This window comes from Pan paniscus, chromosome 7, assembly GCF_029289425.2.
Source record: "Pan paniscus chromosome 7, NHGRI_mPanPan1-v2.0_pri, whole genome shotgun sequence".
Classification (NCBI taxonomy): Eukaryota; Metazoa; Chordata; class Mammalia; order Primates; family Hominidae; genus Pan; species Pan paniscus.
The window spans coordinates 149,716,131-149,737,846 of NC_073256.2; the positions used below are offsets into that span (position 1 = coordinate 149,716,131).

General features: G+C 45.6%; 1 protein-coding gene and 1 long non-coding RNA gene across 3 annotated transcripts in view; both read right to left on the bottom strand.

Moving 5' to 3' along the window:
* KCNQ3 (potassium voltage-gated channel subfamily Q member 3) overlaps window positions 1–21,716 on the bottom strand; it is a 364,765-nt gene that overhangs the window by 211,860 nt on the left and 131,189 nt on the right. The window lies entirely within an intron of this gene.
* LOC129398647 (uncharacterized) overlaps window positions 14,618–21,716 on the bottom strand; it is an 88,886-nt gene continuing 81,787 nt past the window's right edge. Inside the window, exon 2 of the long non-coding RNA XR_008626515.2 lies at window positions 14,618–19,769. This is a non-coding gene — a long non-coding RNA (uncharacterized LOC129398647). The remainder of the gene's footprint in view (window positions 19,770–21,716) is intronic.

Sequence of the window (21,716 nt, forward strand, 5' to 3'; positions counted from 1 at the left end):
TGGGCCTCATCCTGTTCTCTGCTCCTGGAAAAACCCAGGCCCTGTATGAGCATGAAGAGGCCTAAGGGGAAACCCAGAGGGCTGTTTTGTGGAGGATGAAAGGAGCTTAAATGTATGGGCTGGGGGTCCACAGCAGGCATGTGCATGAAGCCCCCCATGGTGTGGGAAGGGAAGGGGCAGTCTGGGGTACAGAGGACCCCACCTGTACTTGTACTACAGCTTCCCACTCACAGAAATTAGGGGCAGGCCTCTCTGTGGGATCTAGGACCTGGGGCCTTAATCTCCAGACTCTATCCCACAACCACTATGTCCCCTCTACCCCAGAGCCAGCATAGGGGCATGGGTGATGAGCAGGATGCCTGCTCTCTGCAGTCACGCAGGATGGCTGGGCTGTGCCATGTTCACCTGAACCAGTGAGGGAAGGTACTGAATCCAGATGGCTTGGAGGAGGAGCCCACATGATCAAGGCAAACACCCAGGAATAGGAAAGTGACATAAGGCACGGGCTTCCCATCAGCTGGCCCTCAGGACTCATTGTCTGCACACTCCCCTACACACCTCACCCCACTCAGTCTAACCAGGTTCCCTGCTGCAGGGGACAACAACACCCCCAGTGTCATAGTCATGCTGCCTAAGAGTGGGGATAGAGGGGCAAATCGACTGAGGCTATATAAGGGAGAACCAAATCCTTCACCTTCGGCAGGCCAGGCCAGCCTCATAATTAGAGAGACAAGATGGTGAGGTGGCTATAGGTGTGTGCTCAGGGAATGATCCCCTGAGTTCCACCTGACACTGACTCTGGACAGCTGGGTGAACACGCCCAAGTTACTTGAGCTGGCGCAAGTGATTTAAAGTCTCCTGCACCCCAATTTCCTTATCTGTAGAACACAGAAAATTATACTCTCCACCTCAAGTCTTGTGGTGACAACTAGAGAGTTAATATATCCAAATCTACAATGAGTATATAGAACAGTGCCTAGTACAGAGTAAATAAATGTTCAGTAAATACCATTTTTTACAATACTCTGTATCTCTTCTCTTCCCCTCAACTCGAGCACCTCCTTTGTCTTTGGGTATTATAGTTTCTGGTTCCTAAAAGTATCCACTCTACCACTCTTTCTCATTTTTACCTGCTCCTTCCTAGGCCACATCCTCTCTCCTGAATTACTGCAACACTTCCTAACAAGTCACATGCCTCACATTGTATCTCCCCAAAGTATTCTCAGGCCCAAGCCACAGAGACCTCCTGATAATGTAAATCTGCTGTCACATCTCTACCCGCCCATTCAGTTACTGAGCTCTTTACTATCACGTTCAGCAGGTATGCGCTGAGTGCCTACTAAGTGCCAGGCATTCTCTGAACACTGGAGAAGGAGGATTGAGCACCAGTAAACAAGAACATTGCCTTTATGGAATTTCTCATGGAGGAAGGCAGACAATACACAAATAAGCAAGAAAGTAGCAGGTAACGCCGGGAGATCTACAGAGCATGAAAATAGGGCAACAGGCAGGACCTTTGTAAGCCCTAAGATGTCTCCATGTAATTGAGAAAATGGTGTGCCTTCCTCCTGGGTGAGGCACCCCCAAGTGCTGTTCAGCCCCCACTCACCTCCTCCACCAGCCCCACCATGTGCTGCAACCCAGGTAACGAGGTGCTGTAACAGAAAACACTTAAATGCTAGAATCCTCCAGTGCTGAATTTGCAGCTCCAACCAAGTCCTGGACGGATTTCTAATTCTGTATATATAGCAAAACGTCTGCTAGTAGAAAAGGATACTGGATTCTGAGATTCTCTTGAAATAAACCTTCATTGCCATCAAAGGTGACACATGTCTTTCTGGATTTCAGAGGCCATGCACACCTTCTCAGCTCCCATCACAACATACGACAGTGGTCGGTGTAGCTCTGGTCCTTCCCACATCCCAAGGCACCCCCAGATAGCTCTAACTAACCATGCCAAGCTTCTGCGAGAAAACCTTCTGTGGCATTGTATTACCAAGAGGCTGGCACTCGGTCCCTCCCAGATCTGCTCTTGTTATCTCTCTAGCTTTGACACAGTGTTCCCCAAACTCTAGAGGACAAACAAAGCAGCTTGATTATCCAGGCCTAAGAAGACAAGGAACCGCTCTCATCCTCAGGACTACCCCACATGGTTGTGCAAGGTGTGCCCTCGCAACTCATGAATTAGGCCCCCTGGAGTTGTTCAGTGCACACCCTGTGCAGCTGTGTATGGCAGACCTGGGTAGTTAGCTGAATGGTGGCCCCCAAAATATAGGTCTACACCCTGGAGCCTGTGAACGAGATCTTATTTGGAAAAGGGTCTTTGCAGATATATTAAAGTTAAAGATCTTCAGATGAAGAGATCATCTGGATTATCTAGGTGAGCCCTAAATCCAATGACAAGCATCCTTGTAAGAGACATCCAGAGCAGAGGTACATAGAGGCAAAGGCAAAGTGAAGATGGAGTGGAGACTGCAGTGATATGGCCACAAGCCCAGGAATGCTGGGGCAGGCACAAGAACCCAAACGAGGCAAGGAATGGATTGTCCCATAGAGCTCCCAGAGTGGGCAAGACCCTGCTGGATTTGGGACTTCTGGCCACCAGAACTGTGAGAAAATAAATTTCTGTTGCTTTCAGACACCAGATTAATGGTACTTCATTATGGCCATCTCAGGGAATGAATAATGCCTGCACCAGGTCTTAGTTTAAATGCCATTTGCTCGAGGAAAACCTCCAGGGATCTATCTCTCTCCTGCAGCTGTGCTGAGTGCTCCCACTATGGGGCTCTCAGGCACATCACCTTCCTCTCGACACCAGCCCTTTTGCCATTTGGGGGACTCTAGTCTGTGACTTTGCCCTCCACTCCTGGGCTTGTCTCAGAAGTGGGAGATGGACATGTCAGCAAAAACTCACCCGTGTCCTCCAAATGCAAGGGGTTCTTTTTCAAAATCTTGAGACCCCAAAGGCAAAACATTAGGAGCTGGGAAGTAAGTGAGAGTTCCCTAGTCCCTGATTTTCTGCAGCCAGAAACATGTGTGGACACTTTATAAGGCTTATATAAGATGATGGTGATACACACTTGCAGCTGGAGGAAGATGCAGCAGCTGTCAGGCCACCTCAGCCCCGGTGGTTTTCCCAGGCCACACTGGGCAGTCTGTCAGTTGTTGTGTCCCAGAATTGAGAGCCCCAGGAGTCAGTGGCAACTGCCGGGTCTGATGGACATATCTTTCCTGCCCTACATCTTCTCCATGATCAGCACATCATAGTGATAAAGGCAGTGTCCACTGGGGTGGCTTCTGATAAGCCACGAACCTGAGTGTTCCCATTTGTCCCATTTTTCCTGGCTTCCAGTCCCCTTGGGTGGCTGGATGCTGTGCCCACCAGGGGAACAGGAGAAGCACTATTGCTAACACTCATGGAGCACCTTCTAGGAACCAGGCACTGTCCTGTGCCCTTTACCAGGAGAACTCCATCTAACCTCAGGACAACCCTGTGGTAACAGCTATCTCTCTGTACACTGCAGATGAGGAATTTGAAAGTCTAGGTGGAGAGTTTCCCAAAGTCACAGAGCTCGTAGTAAAGGCCCTGAGATTCAACCTCAGGCTCTCTGCTTCCGAAACTCATGCTCTTAACTTAGAAAGCCAGAGTTAGCCTCAGTCAGGGTCTCAGCCTCCAGGAGGATCACCCTTGAGGGCTGACTCAGTCTCACCTGCAGGGGACCCAGCTGAGACTCAGGGGTGCCCTCATATGGCCACCCGTGGGGCCTCTGGTTTGGAAGAAATGGCATCCCATGGTTAACATCTGGCCTCTTACTCTAGCAAACAGACTAGGGAAAGTCATAGCCTGGGCAGCTGTGGCTGCTGCTTCCTCCCCTCCCTGTCCCCTCCCCGCTTCTCTTCTGATTTCTCCTCTTCCTCCTCCTCCTGCTCCTTCTTCTCTCAAAAAATATCTATTGAGCATCCACCGTACTGAAGGACCTGTGTCCACTGGGAATTTAGCATTGTAAAGGAGACACAGCATAGTATAATGGGATATAAATAAGTAAACAGCAAAAATGAAATAAATATTATACCCATTGCTGCTGCAGGAGAGGAAGAGATTTCCTTGATGGGCTACTTTGTTTATGGCACTGAGAATCTGTCTCACAAAGGCTGAAGATGAAGAGTGACTGGAGAACTCTGAAGCAGTCCAGAAGTCTCAAGAGATCTGAGTCATCAGGGCACGCCAGTCAGAAGTTCTGTGGTAGGCAGTGGTTGGCAGTCTCTAAGATGCTCTGATCATGCCTGCCTCCTGACAGTCACACCCTTGTGCAATCCCCTCCCCTTGAATGTGGTTTGGATTTAGTGACTTGCTTCTAATGAATAGAGTAGGACAGAGTGATGGGATGTCACTTCCGATTAGGATATAATAAGACTATGATGTCCTTCTTGGGGGCCTCCTTGCATGCTCTCTCTCACTCTTGCCAGCAGGGAACCCAGCAGCCATGCCATGAGGCAGCCCATGGAGAGGTGCCTGTGGGGAGGGACCAGAGCCTACCCAAAACCACGAGTGAGCCTGGAAGCAGACTGTTCCTCCCCACTCTAGCTCTCAGATGAGACTACAGCCCCAGTAATAGCTCCGGAGAAACACATAAGAGACTTTGAGCCAGAGGTACCCAGATAAGCCATGCTCCCATCAGAGGCTGGCCAGAAATGCATTAGGCATTATTCTCCTGCAGAAGGCACCCACTGCACACAGTAGGACAGTTCTGACATCCAAACTGTGCCACCTCTACCCCGAGCACTAGTTCTATCTTCCAGGAACACGCAGAGATGATGAATCAATTCCTTTGCCATATGATAGTCTTTCAGGTGTGGGAAGTTGGTGACCTAACAGTGGGTTCCCCTATTCTCAGTTTTCTTCACTCCTAGCCACACTTTTCTAACTGGTTCTCAAATCCTTCTCTGTCCTTGTGTTTCCCCACAACACAATATCCCAATTATGTTCCCATAATGTCAAGCCAATTGAGCTGTCTTGTTTCTGGCTAGCAAAGCTTTGCTCAAGATGTGCCCTCTACATGGAATTCCCTTCCTCTTTCTTGTCTGGCCCAACTTACCATGACTGTTCCAAGAATCCTTTCTGGAGCCTGCCCCCTCAGTCTAGCTGGACACCTCCCTGGTGCAGAACCTGTCCTTCCTGCTGCACTCACCTCTCTTCATTGCATCGCTGTGCCATCATGATGTGTTTGTGGGTTTGCTCCTGTAACTGTGAGCACCTTGAGTTCTGGGAAGGACCCATGGTTCATCTTTGAATCCACAACACTTGTTCAGAGTGAGAGGATGGATGAATGGATTGGATGGATGGATGGATGGATGGATGGATGGATGGATGGAAGATGAACAAAGGAAGAGAGGGGCATCCTCCTTAGTAGACAGGGTTCCATTGGCATTCATCCTCAGTGCTATCCTTCTGGGTATGTGCACTTTGTAAGGAAGCTTTTGTGCCCTTCAAGATAAAGCCTGGACAATTCCTCATGGCCTAAAGCAGAGCAAGCCTTACCAACCCCTCTAAGTCCTGCAGGTACAAGTGTCATGACTTCAGTGGTAAGAAAGTTCAGAGAGAGAGAGCAAGCGAAGAGAAAACAAGAGAGAAAATGAGCCTAGGTTAAAATATTTAAAACATTTCCATACTTCCTGGACTTATACATATTTCATTAGTAAGATGCTGTCCCACATAAATGCAAACTCAGGGGAAAGGGTCTTAGGAAAGCTGGGAGTCAGCATTTTAAGGAAGCCGATTTCCCTTTATAAACATAATACCTTCTCACTGTAATGTGGAAAACAGAAATACAAAGAAGAAAGAAAAATTGATGTATTACTTAAAGTCCCATCACTCAAAACCAACCATTTTTAGTATTTTATAAATTTTTGACCTATGGATTTTGTATATTTGGGGTGGTTGCATGATACTACATATTCTCTTGTGTGCCTGGATTTTCTTATTTTCCCTAAACATAGTAATGTAAACTTTGTCCTATGTTACTGTGAACTCTTTATGAAACAAAATTTTTTTTTTTTTTTGAGACTGAGTCTTGCTCTGTCACCAAGGCTGGAGTGCAGTGGTGTGATTTCGGCTCACTGCAGCCTCCGGTTCCTGAGTTCAAGTGATTCCCCTGCCTCAGGCTTTGGAACAGCTGGGATTACAGGTGCACACCACCATGCCCAGCTAATTTCTGTACTTTAGTAGAGACAGGGTTTCACCATGTTGGCCAGGCTGGTCTCGAACTCTTGACCTCAAGTGACCCACCCGCCTCAGCCTCCCAAAGCATGTGAGCCACCACACCCAGCCATGAAACAAGTTTTAACAGGACTACATAATATTCCATCCAGGACATGTACCACCTGGGAAGTCATCAAGGCCTCTGTGATACAGTGGCAGAGACAGGTGTAGTTGATTTAAATCTTCCCATATTGTTGGGCATTTAGGTTGCTTCCAATTTTCTTACTATCAGAAAAATGTCAAAGTTGTGGCCCGGTGTGGTGACTCACACCTGTAATCTCGGAGGCGGAGGCAGGCAGATCACTTGAGGTCAGGAGTTCGAGACCAGCCTGACCAACATGGTGAAACCTTGTCTCTACTAAAAATACAAAAATTAGCCAGGTGTGGTGGCATACACCTGTAATCCCAGCTACTCAGGGGGCTGAGGCAGGAGAATCACCTGGACCAAGGAAGACTCTGTCTCAAAAAAAACAAAAATAGAAAAAAGAAAAATGTCACAGTTAACTTATTTGTCTAACCTCAAATTCTTTCCTTAAGTAAGTTCCTCAGAAATACAAATAATTGGCAAAGAAGACAACCTTTCTATGGCTTTTTATACTTATTTTCAGTTGCTTTCTAAAAGGACTGTACCTAAATGATCTCCCCACAGTGGGATTTGAGTGCTTGTCTCCCATGCCATCCCCATCTGGGGGCCATATCATAATGCTTCCAGATGAGAATACCTCAGAGATAACTGATCCTGGCAAGGAGGCAGGTGAAACCCAAAACTCATTGATACATTCAAGAGCGTTTCTTGTAGGGAAATTTCGCTCCTTGATCTTCAGCCCAGACAAGACCCTCTTCCCTGGACACTGAGGCTATTTAACGGCCCCTCCTCTTGAATCCCACTGCCTGACTTCAGACCCCATCCTTTCTGGCTTGGGTCATACAACAGCCCCCACACTTCTGACTTCTCTCTGTCCCATTTATTTTATTCCCCCTCTTTCAGCCAAAGTGGTCTTTCTAAAATCAAAAATCTAAAACCAAGTCATCTTAGACATTTTTCTTCCTTCCTTCCTTCCTTGTTTTCTTTTCTTTTCTTTTTTCTTTTTTCTTCTTTTTTTGAAGGAGTCTTGCTGTGTTGCCAGGCTGGAGTGCAGTGGTGTGATCTCAGCTCACTACAACCTCCACCTCCCGGGTTCAAGTGATTCTCCTGCCTCAGCCTCCCAAGTAGCTAGGACTACAGGTGCGTGCCACCATGCCCAGCTAATTTTTGTATTTTTAGTAGAGATGGGGTTTCACCACGGTGGCCAGGCCGGTCTCAATCTCTTGTCATCATGATCCGCCTGCCTCAGCATCCCGAAGTGCTGGGATTACAGGTGTGAGTCACCGCGCCCAGCCCATCTTAGACATTTTTCAATGACTGCCCATTATCTTGCACCCAAGTCTTTCCATGATGGTCCCCAACTTCTCTCCAGTCTCACTGTCTACTCTGCAACTCTATCCCCCTCACTTTGTAATAAGTATTCACTAGGTGCTGGTGACAGGCCAAAGAGTGTGATAACCGCCCAGCTACTCACCCTGGGGGTTCTTGGTCTGACAGAGGAATTAGAGGGTGACGGTACAGGGTGACAGAGCCCAGCAAAGGTTGGGGATGTCAGGTCTCCTTTCTTTTCATTCAAAGCTTTCATTCCTTACAACTGAAAAAAGGCAATTTCAAAAGAGAATCCAAATTCAAAATCAGAGAAACCATCCAAGAGTTTTGTGAGCGATCCAAGAGTTAGTGATTTTCAGAAAAGCCTGTATCAGGCTATGGGGTATGCTGTCGGGGGAAGGGGTGGAAGAAGCAAAGTTGGGGAAAAGAATCTACTTCCTCCTTGTTCTGTGTCACCTCTTTTTGTAGGTTCCTTTTTCCTCCTCTCCACTAGTGGTTCCATTTATTTACCTGAAGGACTCCTGCACCTGCCTGTGATGTCTAACATGATAAATACCAGGAGGCCCTTGTGCTGGAGCCTTTTCTTCCTTCCCTCTGCAGCTCCAAGAGACTAATTTGTAGAGAAGAGGATCCTTCTCCAGCAGAACTCAAGTGTAGAAGGGAGCTGAGCTGGCTTTTTAGCAGCAGTGGGAAATTAATCTGTGTTCTCACCATCACAGTCCCACACCTGAGCTGCCGTCCTGTTTTCTTGCCTCTCCCACCTGACTGTGCATTCCCATAGGGCAGGGTCTAGGGCTGGGCACTTTGGGACCTACCCCAACCAATGCCAGCAGGGTTTCCAGAAGCAAGTCACAGGGGCCTCCCCTGCACCATTGGCATGGCCTCCAGCTGTGCCTCCACCTCCACATCTGTGGAACCCTCATGGGTCAGTGGGCCACACACCGTCTAACACCTTCCAAGTCAGAGATCCACTTTCAAATGATGGCTCTATCCCACATCCAAACACAAGGCCCACTGTAGTGACTTACTCTCTTAGGGTTTCTGCGTCCTCTTCTGTAGAAAGTACCTGCATGATGGGGGAGGCAGGGTTGGAGGATAATATTCATGGAGCTCCAGACAAAGAGCAGGTGACCATAAAGAGTAAAAGGCACAGCAGTGTTATAAGGCCCATAAGATGAATAACGGGGATCTGAAGCCAGGGAGCCTGCCTTTGGGATCCACGTGCCTAAACATTGCACCAACCATCTCTCCTCTGTCTAGCCAAGTCCCCCTGCCCCTTGCAGTGTCATATAGTTCTTCCCAGTAGTAGTTTATAGTGCTCACTCCCTCTCCCTCCTCATAATTATTCTGTATGTTGGGCACCCATCATCTTATAATGCCCCAGTGCCTATTAAATCTTTTTTGGATCAGAGACATCCAATACAACACATAGCTCTCTCACTCTAAAATGATCATAGGCACAGGCAATAATTCACAGGCCCTCTTATAGGATTGTTCAGGTTGTGCACTGCATAAGGGTACCTAGCCAATGGGCCTCTACAGGAATCTAGAATCCAGCCCACATTCCATTCAGGAGACTTGAGTCCTTGAGAGGAAAGCCAGGAGGAAGAAGTCCATTTTGGTAACAGGTATGCCCAGAGAGGAGGTCCTTTGTGCATTTTTTCCTTCTAAAAGTGTTGGGTGCCACCTTTGTCTAATTTGTATAAAGGTCCCTTATTGCCTAAAGTTGGCCATGACACTTACATATAATTCCAGAGGAGTGGATGCCCCAGAAACCTGTCCATGGAACATCCTGGGGCATAATGGTTTCTCAAGTCAAGAACTGTAAGGCTGAGCATGGCGGCTCATGCCTGTAATCCCAGCACTTTGGGAATCCAAGGCAGGAGGATCGCATTGCTTGAGCCCAGAAGTTGGAGACCAGCATGAGCAATAAAGTGAGAGCAATAAACCCAGTCTCTATAAAAATTTTAAAAGTTAGCCAGGCATGGTGGTGTGTGCCTGTAGTCCCAGCTACTCAGGGGGCTGAGGCAGGAGAATTGCTTGAGCCCAGGAGGTCGAGGTTGCAATAAGCCATGATTGTGATCTTATCACTGTACTCCAGCCTGGGCGACAGAGCAAGACCTTGTCAAAACAAAAACAAAAACAAATAAACAAACAAACAAAACTTTAGGGTCAGCACCCACCACATGAATATATGAATGAAGAAGGGCTGGTACCAACAGGTCACATGTTGATTAACGGTTTGGGACTCATACAGACATGGCATTCACAGGTATAAAAGACTCCTCAGACCCCCCAAACCTGCTGACCTTGCAGTTTGGAAATCACCATGCACACACCATTGCTACAGGAAAATGCATTTGCCCTCAATGTGAGGATAAAAATCAATGTGCCTAGGCCCATGCCTGGCATATAATAAATATTCAATGCATATTGCCCCAAAAACCTGTTGTGGGTTGATTCTGTGCCATAAGACTGAACTTTGAAGTCTGGCAGTATAGAAATGAGCTTTGCAAACCACTTGCCAAGAGAGGAACATCATAAATGCACATGATATTCTTATCATCTAAATATTTTTCCAAATCAATTCGACATAGTAAAGATAGGAACCATCTTGGGGCTACATAGGGATGGGCTGGGTAAGAGGGAAAACTTATGGGCAAATCTCAGATGGTCGAAGGTTTGGAGAAACAAATGGCTTCTATAATTTCCTTTCTTTTTGGATTTATTGAGTGCCTTGGGTGTGCTGGGCAGAGTATACTGGGGAGCACTTTGTAGATATCATCCATTTTAATTCTCACAATGGCCCTGTAAGAGTATCAGCATGCCTAGGAGGACCTTGGAGGTGAGGAGGCTTAGGCATGGCCCAAGGTCACACATTAGTGTGTAAAGGCAGAACTGAAATTAAACACCCAGGTCTGACTTCTCAGTGGTCCTCCTGCACAGGGGAGTAGCTGGGATCCCAGACCCAGGAGTCCAACCATTGGGATTTAAATCCCAGCTTTGCCATTTCCTACCTGTGTGAGCTTGGATAAGCTCCATGTCCTCTTTGAGGGATAATAAAATGGGGGTGATTGTGGTAGTGACCTCAGAGGGTCACAGGATAAGTAATTATTACTATATGATAGCACTTAGAAGAGTGCCTGACACATATGTGCTGTCCATTTCAATATCATCACTGTTGTTTTGATCACGGCTCTTTGGAAGCTGGTGGTTTGACAGTGGTGTTCAGAGGGAAGCCGAGGGTGTGAGAACACTCAGTAGCGTCACCCTCAAATGGCGCCCGCCAGTCCAGAATTCCCATCTGTGCTCTCAGGAACACACCGGTTGTTTGTTAGCAAATGACCTTTCTTGCTGAGGGGATGCTGACACAGAAAAAACTGAGCTGCTTCTGGCAGAAAATAGGCAGGAAACTGGTCTTCCCAGTAAGCAATGGTTCAGAAAGAATGGATGTTGAGACCTCATGGATATGTGAACTCCAAGACCTCCATCACCTCCTCAATGAGCCTTCTCTTAATGGGGCTTGTATAACGTGGGTCGGGGGAGAGGGAGGTCAGCTAGCTTGGTCTCGTGAAACCTCGGGAGAAACCAGTGTTGAGAATGAAGAGAGACCACAGGGCAAAACCATTAAAGTTGCATGCATTCTGAAAACTTCCTCTTCCTGCATTACAAAAGTTCTTGGGATAAGATGGCATGGGAATTGGAATTGAGGGTCCTGGGCTCCAGCTCTTGTTCTACCGTTAATCAGGCAGCTGTGTGGCCTCAGGTCAGTCTATTCCCCTCTCTAGGCCTGAGGCACCTCCTCTGAACAAAGTGGGGGCTGGAACAGAGCCAGGAGCAGGGCCCTTCCAGATAAGAAGTAATGAGTTTTGTTAAAAATAAGAATCTATGTTGTATATCATTTTTAACTTCTTCTGTTCATTAATCCATTACTCATTTATTCATTCATTCCACCAACTCGAACTGGGCAATCTAGAGGACCCCCTCACCCTTCAAAAATCTAAATTATACAAGTTTGTCCTCTGCCAATTCCAAATGCCTAGGAATGCTTTGCTCTTTTCCACCACGTACCGTGGTCAGCTTCTTCACTGGTTTCTTTAAAAAAATAAAAATGCACTCACACTAAACATTTTATGAGTTTGGATCCTTAAGATGGGGCAGGGGTGAAACCCCATCTCTACTAAAAATATTTTAAAAATTAGCTGGGCATGGTGGCGGATGCCTGTAATCCCAGCTGAGGCACGAGTATTGCTTGAACCAAGGAGGCAGAGGTTGGAGTGAGCCAAGATCTCACCACTGCACGCCAGCCTGGAGAGGGCTTATATGACAAGCAAATAGCCCCTGTATCCTGCCTGCACTCTGTTTATGCCTCCTAGTGCTTTGCCATCACTATGAAGTCCACATTTTTCTGACAGTATTAGAAAGATTAGCTTCCCCCATTCCTCAAAGCCTGGAATCCTGGCGACATCCAGACCCTGGGAATAGAGATGGGGTAGCTTTCATTGGAAGGTTTATAAACCCAAACCTATGAGGACATCCAGCAACACAAAGGCCTTCTCTGTAAAGAAATTTACTCTTCTGAGCATGCGCAACAAACATAAAAATAAAAGCTCATCAAAAAGTTAGCTAAGGAGTTTCATCCATGCAGCTGAAGTCATCATTGGTCATTAGAGAAATGCAAATCAAAACCACAATGAGATACCATCTCACTCCAGTTAGAATGGCAATTATTAAAAAGTCAGGAAACAACAGATGCTGGCGAGGCTGTGGAGAAATAGGAATGCTTTTACACTGTTGGTAGGAGTGTAAATTAGTTCAACCATTGTGGAAGACAGTATGGCGATTCCTCAAGGATCTAGAACCAGAAATACTATTTGACCCAGCCATCCCATTACTGGTTGTATGCCCAAAGGATTATAAATCATTCTACTATAAGGACGCATGCACACATATGTTTATTGCAGGACTATTTACAATAGCAAAGACTTGGAACCAACCCGAATGCCTGTCAATAATAGAATGGATAAAGAAAATGTGGCACGTATACACCATGGAATACTATGCAGCCATAAAAAAGAATGAGTTCATTTCCTTCGCAGGGACATGGATGAAGCTGGAAGCCATCATTCTCAGCAAACTAACACAAGAACAGAAAACCAAACACCGCATGTTCTCACTCATAAGTGGGAGTTGAACAATGAGAACACATGGACACAAGGAGGGGAACATCACACACCAGGGCCTACTGGGGGGTGGTGGGGGATGGAGGCAAGGGGAGGATGCGTTAGGACAAATAGCTAATGCAAGTGGGGCTTAACACCTAGATGACGGGTTGATAGGTACAGAAAACCACCATGACGCATGTATACCTATGTAACAAACCTGGATGTTCTGCACCTGTATCCCAGAACTTAAAGTAAAATAAAATAAAAAAAGAAATTCATTCTTCTTAAAGAGCAGCCTAGATTTTAAGTAGTAAGAAGTAGTTTCCTTCATTGCACCTATACTGAACATGTACTGAGAGCTAGGAACTGAGCTGGATCCCTCAAGGAGTTCTCTGATATAGTTGTCACTAGCTACATGTGACCATTCATCTAAATTCAAATGAATTGCAGCTAAATCACGTTTAAAGTTTGGTTCCTCAGTCACAGTAAAGACATTTCAAGCGCTCAATAGTCACATGTGGTTAGTGGCTACAATATTGGATAGTAGAGATATGGAGTATTTCCATCATCAAAGAAAGTTCTACTGGACAGTTCTGGTCTAACAGGAGCAAAGAGAGGAACAGAAAACTACGCCAGCCAGAAGCCAAAGCGTCAAACACTGAGGAAGAGGTCTCCTCTTGAGTTCAGCATTAGTGCGTGACTACCCCGCAGGCAGGAGTCATTCACAAACCTCAGTGGAAGAGGTATCTACTGGAGAGCTGTCATGTTCAATCTGTTTCAACCTTCAAGTTAGATACGGAGTTTCATCCACGCAGCTGAAGGCACGTTTTCTCCATCTCAAGAGGTTCCAGTCAAATGTCCCCTGTTTCTGGGCCTTCTCCTCTTCACTTCTGAGCTCTTCATCTTGCTCACTCCTGCCACACCCATGGACATTCTACCTTGCATCACAATCATATGCATGTAGGTCTTATGGCCCTTCCATCCGTGAGTGCCTTCTCGTCCCTTGGTTCCTAGCAGTGCAATTTGATAACTGAACGAACGAATGAATCAGTGAAAAATAAGTGAATAATTGAATAAACAAAGAAATAATGAAAACATGCACAACTGTCCATTCCACTGTGGGCTTAATCCAGACCTGGTTTCTCTGTCATAAACCTATCTAATCACTGGCGAACTTGAAGAGGTTAAGGTTCTGTGTCAGCTACCAGCTTATTATCTCTCTAATCTTAGAAACCTGTGGAAAAAAGAGATATTCAGAGCATATCCACCTCTAATCAACCTGATAACTGCCTATACAAAACTCTCAGGCATCCATGCAGTTTTTACCTGGCAAAAATAACTCATGAGTCATTATATTTTCTCTAATAAAGGGGATAATTTTGCATGCACAGAAACATCCCCATTTGTCCACACAGCTCTTTCTTTCTATTCCTCCTCTTTTCAGACTTGGAAAAGTGTTCTTTCTGCTTGTTAAGCAAAACTCTCTCCATGTGTCCTTGGCAGTAACCTCTTAGTTCCACTGGGTATTGATCCATCAATCATTGCCCTGTCCCCTTCCCAATCTCATGTCCACTGTTGCTCATGGTCAGTTTTCTGTAAATGTGGACGGAGAATGATGATCTCTTACCATCTCTCTAACACTCCCTAAACTCATTTGATTGCCTCTAGCTGAAACCCAAACCATGACCCTCTCTCTTTCTTTCACCATATCTCCTTTAAAAGGCACCATGCCTTCACCTCCCCCTCCCCCTGAAATCCAACTCTGTCCCCATCCATTGATTTCTTTTTTCTTTTTTTTTTTTTTTAAGGAGCGTCATCCCCATTCTCATTACCCAAACCACCATCAAATTTCCCAAATTCTCGCCTTCTCAGGTGTGGTGCCAGAGTAGAAAGGGCAATAAGTAAGGTAAAGGTGGCCAACAGGCAGCCCACGGGCAAAATTTGGCCTACGGATGTGTTTTGTTGGGTTGACAAGGTATGATAGAAATGGAGAAAGTTAACAGAAAAAATCCAGATTCTGCCTCTTGTGAAAAATAAGTTCTGATAAATTATCATCCCTACTCAGCGTCAGCTAGCAGAAGCAGTAGTTGCTCTCTTTAGAGAAACTACAGTTTGCCACCAGTTTCCTGCAAGCCTCACTACTTCCTATTGTCTTGCCCTAGTCATGCCTTTCATTTGAAATACTTGCTAATCCCTGTAGGCATTTGAGTCTGTAAGTGCTGGACTACAGTTTCAAATTTATAATATTTTACAATAAATGTGTTTCAATAGTTCTGAAGTATGTATAGTCATAAACATCTAAACATCACTGAATAAATTGGGCATAGATTATGTGTAGTTCTTCATCATGAGATATGGCTTGTATTCTCCCCCATCACCTACAGCACTATAAACATATTTTCTTACACATGTGGTTTTTGTTTTTACAGGCATGTCAAAGAAAGCATAGGGCCACTTCTTCAGGGCTAATGTATTGGGCATTGTGAGCTTTCCTGCAAGCTGATGCCTCTGTCCAAGTACACTGAATCCACAGCACACAGCGCTTCAATCCAACCCTGCTCTAACACCGAACATAGTGTAAGGACTGCTGGGACTGCTCACCTCTTCATTCTTGAAGCATCTGCTACCCTCGTGGTGAATCACAGTGTTCAATGGATTTGCTTGCTCACTCCATTTCATCCATGCACTCACCATGTCACTTATTCATTCTTTATTACAGTTTTATTGAGAGTACACTGTGTTCCAGACCCTGTGCCAGGCACATGGAAGACACATCTTTGTTTATACCCTTCCCATGGTGTCTACATGACACCGCCTGTATTATATTTATCTGTGTTCATATCTTGCACAAGAGGTTGAAACCAGTGCCCAGGCCTAATCTTTCTGTGTCCCAAGCACCAAGCTGGGGAAATACCCAAGGAAGCCTCCATAAGTGCTTATGAAAATTGAATTTGACATGTATACCCAAAGCTGGCAGAGGCTGGAGAAGACAGAATCTTGCTAAACTCACAGGAGTCAACCCCAAGGCTCCAGCTGTCTCATCAAAGGCCATCTGGGCTGAGGCATCATGGTCAGTTCAGCAAGGCAGAAGGAGGGCCACCACCAAGGTGCTGCTGGTGGCTTCTTTAAGGACCTTCCAATGAGAGGTTTGTTTTCCAGCTACTCCTACCACCCAAGAGATACTCGCTTCCTGATTTCCCAAGCTGGAGGTGGCATGCTTGTGGAGACCTCCACCTGCTGTCCTGGGTGGCTTTGCTTGTGGCTCTTCCAGTTTCTATAGTGTGCAGTCTTCAGTTCCATATTTTCTTTACCACCCTGAAATGAAGGGCATATCTGTGCCAAATCTGCTCAACGAAGAAGACAGGAAATGAAATGAGATTTGAAGCCAAGTTACTACTCCTTTTTCCAATTTTAAGACTGTGGCTGAACAGATGAAAGATATTCAGATAAGTGGCACACGTTCTTTGTGTTTAAATAGAGCTTGTTGCTGGGCAATAATTGGCCTCTGCATGCAGGTGCCTTTGGTGAGAAATCCAGGCTTCTTTGGAGGGATGATCTGAGTAAGTGCACAAGCATATTATGGGAGATATCTAAGGAGGAAAAGGGATTCTCCCATAATACACGGTGATCTCATCTGATTATATCCAGGTTGCAAGGAAATCTCCACAACTTACAGAGTATTATAGGGTCAGTACCCTATTCTCTACTAACATAAGTGTATAAACAGCCCTTACATTTACTACACATTTAACATCTTTCCCAGTGATTTTATAAATGCATCATATTCAAAGACATTGCCAAATCTAAATCTGTGCATGTGTCTACTGGGAGGCTATCTACCAGGTGCCATTTGAGGAAACTGCACACCTTCCTTCCCCTTTGCCTCCACTTATTAGACCTGAATAAGACAGACATTTAGTGAGTTTGTTCTAAGTGCTGAGCACTGTTCTGAGAACTTGCTATGTATTAACTCTGACTCCTCAAGAAAAACCTATGAAGTTGTGTAATTATGATCTCAACTGTGCAGATGAGGAAACTGAGGCCTGGAGGAGTAAAGAAACATGGCCAGAATCACACACTCATCACGGTGGAATCAGAATTTGTATCTTCAGCACCTAGGCAAAGAAAATAGGGCAAGTAGCTTTGTTTATATTCCTGGGAGAGATCACAACATAGGCTACAGGTTCAGGGTATAGAAAGCTGGTGGGGACAGTTGGGTGAAGGCAACAGGTAAGGTCGAGGCCAGTGCAGAAGGAGTAATGGAGACTGGAGAGGAACCAGTTGGTGGAGTTACCTAGAGAAGAGGGGGCTGGGTGCTTTGCGTGGGGCAACTTACCAGCAGCAGTTTCCAGAAGCTTGGGAGAAGGGAGAGAGAAGGTGTCAAAAGACAAAGGATGTGAAGTAACCCAAAGGAGAGGACAAAGAGCTGAGATAGAGTGACCAGTCTCTCAAGGTCAACTTTCAGCTCCATGTGATCAATGGTACAGTTTCACTAGAGCATGCCCCCCTGTAATTTGCTGATCCAGGGGCATAGATTGGTGGCCCTAACTTGCTGAGGGATTTTAAGTGAATCCTTGCTCCTCTGGGGCCCTCAGGACACTAGAATTTATGACTCTGATGAAATTTAGAATAATATTGATTCACAAGTCAGAAATTAAGATTGGTGATCTGGTTAAGTCATGGAGTAGCTACATTCATCACTTACTTTCTCTCATATATCAGATGGAACCACCCACACCCATCCTGCCTTCCTTAGATCTGCCTTAGGATTTAAAAAGTGCAATGAAGGTGAAATACATTTGGAATCTTGAAAAGAGTACATAAAACTGAGGCAGAGTGATGGTCCAGGAACGTACTCAAGCAACTGGTAGGTAGTGAGAGCCTACTCTGTGCAAGGCCTGCATGAGGCACTGGGGATGCAGTGAACAAGATGAGCTTCAACCATGATACTAACACCAGATCAGGAAGACAGCCACCACACAAATAATTCCTGGAGTACAGTTGTAATAAACAGTATGAAAGAACAATCCCATATGCAGTGAGAGCACACACTTTGGAGGAAGGCAACATCTGGTTTGAATACTGTCTTGATAATTTCCAACTGGGGAATGTTTTTCTGCCCATTGTTTAAAGCACTCTCAGTCTCATTACCCCTATCTCTGAAATGCAAGTCTTGGAGGGTGGTGGGGAATACGATGATTATCACAGAGCTGTGCACATAATAAGAGCTCAGTAAATAGTTCTTGTATGTCATGTAGAAGACTACAGCTACATTAACAATGATGATGAGATAATGAGGATGATGAATGATAATGATGACGATAATGATGAAATGGTGATGACGGTGAGGATGGAATGGTGATGATGATGATGATGACTTAATGGTAATAACGTGATCATGATGATGGTGATGATGATGGAATGGTGATAATGTGATGAGTATTATGATTGGATGGTGATGATGACAATGATGATGATGGTGATGATGATGAAAAGGTCATGACGGTGATGGTGATGACGGAATGGTCATAATGGTGATGACAAGATGACGATGACGATGATGGTGATAATAATGGTATGGTGACAATGATGGTGATTGAGGATGCTGATGGCAGTGATGCTATGTCAGGGCATGACCATCACTTTTCCCTTTCTTCTCTTCCCAGAGGGCTCATATGAGCTACTCTACAAGTGGGTCTGGAACTTTAAGCCACATGTGGGTACCCTGCTTGGGCTGTCAGGTTCCAAAAAAGGCAGATTGGCATTTCCACACTGGTTTTCTCTGGCTACATTTCTTCTGCCTCTGCTCATGCAAGTGCCACTTCACTCTGAGAAAATGCCAGCCTCTATGAGGTGAGCTGGAGCCTAGAGAGGCGGAGGCGGGAGCATTTCCAAAGGTCGGGATGACTCAGCAGTCCTCTGAAAAGCCTCTGGTGATAGGGAGGTGATGCTGTCAGAACAAGGAAATACTAGAGCCCTCTCCACCACTCTCCATCACAGCTAAAAGCTTGCCTTGCCATTTCTTTGCCCTCTTCTGCAAGTCTAATGAGGGAATATAGATGCTTACTATATCTGAGCTGCAACTAATGCTTCAACTCTGGAAACTCTGAGCAAACTCCTTCATGTCTGCCTCGTCAAATCTCCCAGAAGTCCCAGGCTGGAAGGTAAACTGGTACCCCAAAGCCATAGGGTCTCCTACCAGACTTGTTTAACCTGCAGGACAGAGTCTGGGAGGGGAGAAGAGGAGGTCTCACCTCACATCTGTTCCCTCTAGTGTGCACTCCTCAGAGGACTTGCTGATGGTAGAGCTGCCCCAAATACAAAACGGCTGTTTTGTGAGGAAGGGAAGCTGGCAAAGCTTCTGGAGACACTAGGGAGGGAGAATATAGTATAGACTAGGCTAAAGTGGAGGGCAGCAGTCCAGGGACCTGATCTTGTTTTGACGGTGTTGAATGGAACTCCTTCTAGGTGAAGATGCTGGTAGTTTTGCCATCACCCTCCGTTGTCTTGTGTGGGCTGATTCACGCAGGTAGGATACCTGCCTGGCCCCTGTAGATGTCTGAATCTGTACCCCTGGGCTGGATATTTTTAAGGATACCTTCTGCCCCTGGAGTCTGTGGTTCTCAGAAATAAGTTATGGTAAACAAATCACCCAAGAATGAATAGTCATTGATTCTAATCCTGACTTTGCCAGTGGAATTCCTGCCAAGTCCCTGGCCCTTTCTTTACTCATCAAGTATTTCAATGGCCTGGAAAGTACCCATTCTTACCTTTCCAGGCATGATGATGCGATGGCGACGATGACAGTGATGATGATGGTGATTATCTTATAACACTGCATTTGCTTACTTTGCTCTTTGCTAATGCTCCCATTCTTGGAATACAATAGTGAACAACACGGTTGTGTTCTTCGACCTTGTGGAATTATTTGCTAGTTGGGGAGGGAGTAAAAAAGGGTATATATAAATACTTAAAACAATACACAATGGCAAATGGTGACAAATGCTGTGAGGTGAAAGGACAGGCCCCTCAGAGCAAAGGGCAGCAGCAACCTAACTTACATAACTCATCAAAGAAGATCTTGTTTTAAATAACTACTCTTTAAAGTGAGATAAAAAATATTAGATAAAAGTTATCCAGGTAAAAAGAGGAAAATCGGCCAGGCACAGTGGCTCATGCCTATAATCCCAGCATTTTGGGAGGCCGAGGCGGGCAGATCACAAGGTCAGGAGATCGAGACCATCCTGACTAACACAGTGAAACCCCGTCTCTACTAAAAATACAAACAATTAGCCGGGCGTGGTGGTGGGCACCTGTAATCCCAGCTACTTGGGAGGCTGAGGCAGGAGAATGGCGTGAACCTGGGAGGTGGAGCTTGCAGTGAGCCGAGACCACGCCACTGCATTCCAGCCTGGGCGACAGAGCGAGACTCCGTCTAAAAAAAAAAAAAAAGAGGAAAACCCACTATTCCAGATAAGGGGAACAGACATTGAGGATGCTCCAAGGCAGGGAAGAGTTGGACACTTCTCTGAGTCTCTATTGCATTTCCTACATTGTAATTTATAATTGAAATTCTTCATTATGAAGACTGTGATCTGCTCCTACAAGTTAACTCTAAGTCCCACCCTAGGAGAAGTGAATTCCTATTTGCAGCTGCTAATGAAAAAAAAGAAAAATGCTGCCAGGATCGTAAGCCAGGATATGAACTGCCCTAATTTGGAGTCAGCACCTTCAGAGGTGGTTACTTAGCCCTTAAAATATCTGTGTAAATTTGCAACAGACGGTTTGCTGGACTTGGATAAGGGCTGTTAGAGATAATTTTTCATGGGTGAAATAAATAGTATTTACATTAGAATCTGGCAAGCCCTGTAAATGAGGGTTTCTCTGCTGCATGGGAAATCCAGTGGGGCACTGTCCAACAGAACTTTCTATGATGGGAGAAGCATCCTACATCTGTGCACCACTATGGTGTCACTGGCCACCTCAGGCTGTAGAACACTTGTAACGTGCATAAACTAAAATTTTAATTGTATTCCATTTAAATTAGTTTCAATGCAAGCAGCAGCATGTGGCTAGTGGCTACCATATTCCATAGGTGCAGAGGCTGGCGGATCCACCTTCTCACCTCTTCACAGAGGGCTCTGTCATCTGATTGCACACTAACCAGGCAGTCCTGCTTCAAAAGATCATCGCGTTCACCTGAAAGTGACTCCTTCTTGACTTTCTAGGCTAGTAAATCGTTTGCAATACTGTTCATTCCTTTGCCTTGCTTTTCACATATGTGGTAGTGAATGTCCACATTTTGGCAGAATTTAGTCCTAAACTTGCTTTCACTGTAACATACCATGTGCACACAAGATTCTGGGGAGGAAACAGATAGTCTCCCACCTGTACCCTCGGGGCCCACCTATCACTAGCTATGAGAAGCTATTAATATTCACCAAAATAATCTGACTCTTTCAGAAAAGCCAAGTTGAATTGAGTCTGTTTCCAACAGCCTTGGTTTCCTCACCTGTAAAAGCAAGAGGCTGAGCTAGATGGTCCTGGAGAGCCCTTCCACACTTCCGCCCTGGGAGCTTGTCACAGTAATGCAGATTGTCAGAGCTGGAAGAGACTCATCCAGGTCCCTGATGCTCAGGGAGGTGAAGTGGCCTACCCAAGGTCACACAGCAAGTCAACGCCTCAGGCAGCATGTGTGGCTAAGTTGCCTGGTTTCTATTCCACTTTAACGGGGAGATTGTGAAGACAGATTTACTTTACACTAAACTAGTATCTAACGAGCGACTTCTAAATGGAATGGAACAACCCACAAAATCAGAAGCACAGATGAGAGATACACTGTATTTTTCCTTACTTTACAGATGACAGGAGGGAAGAA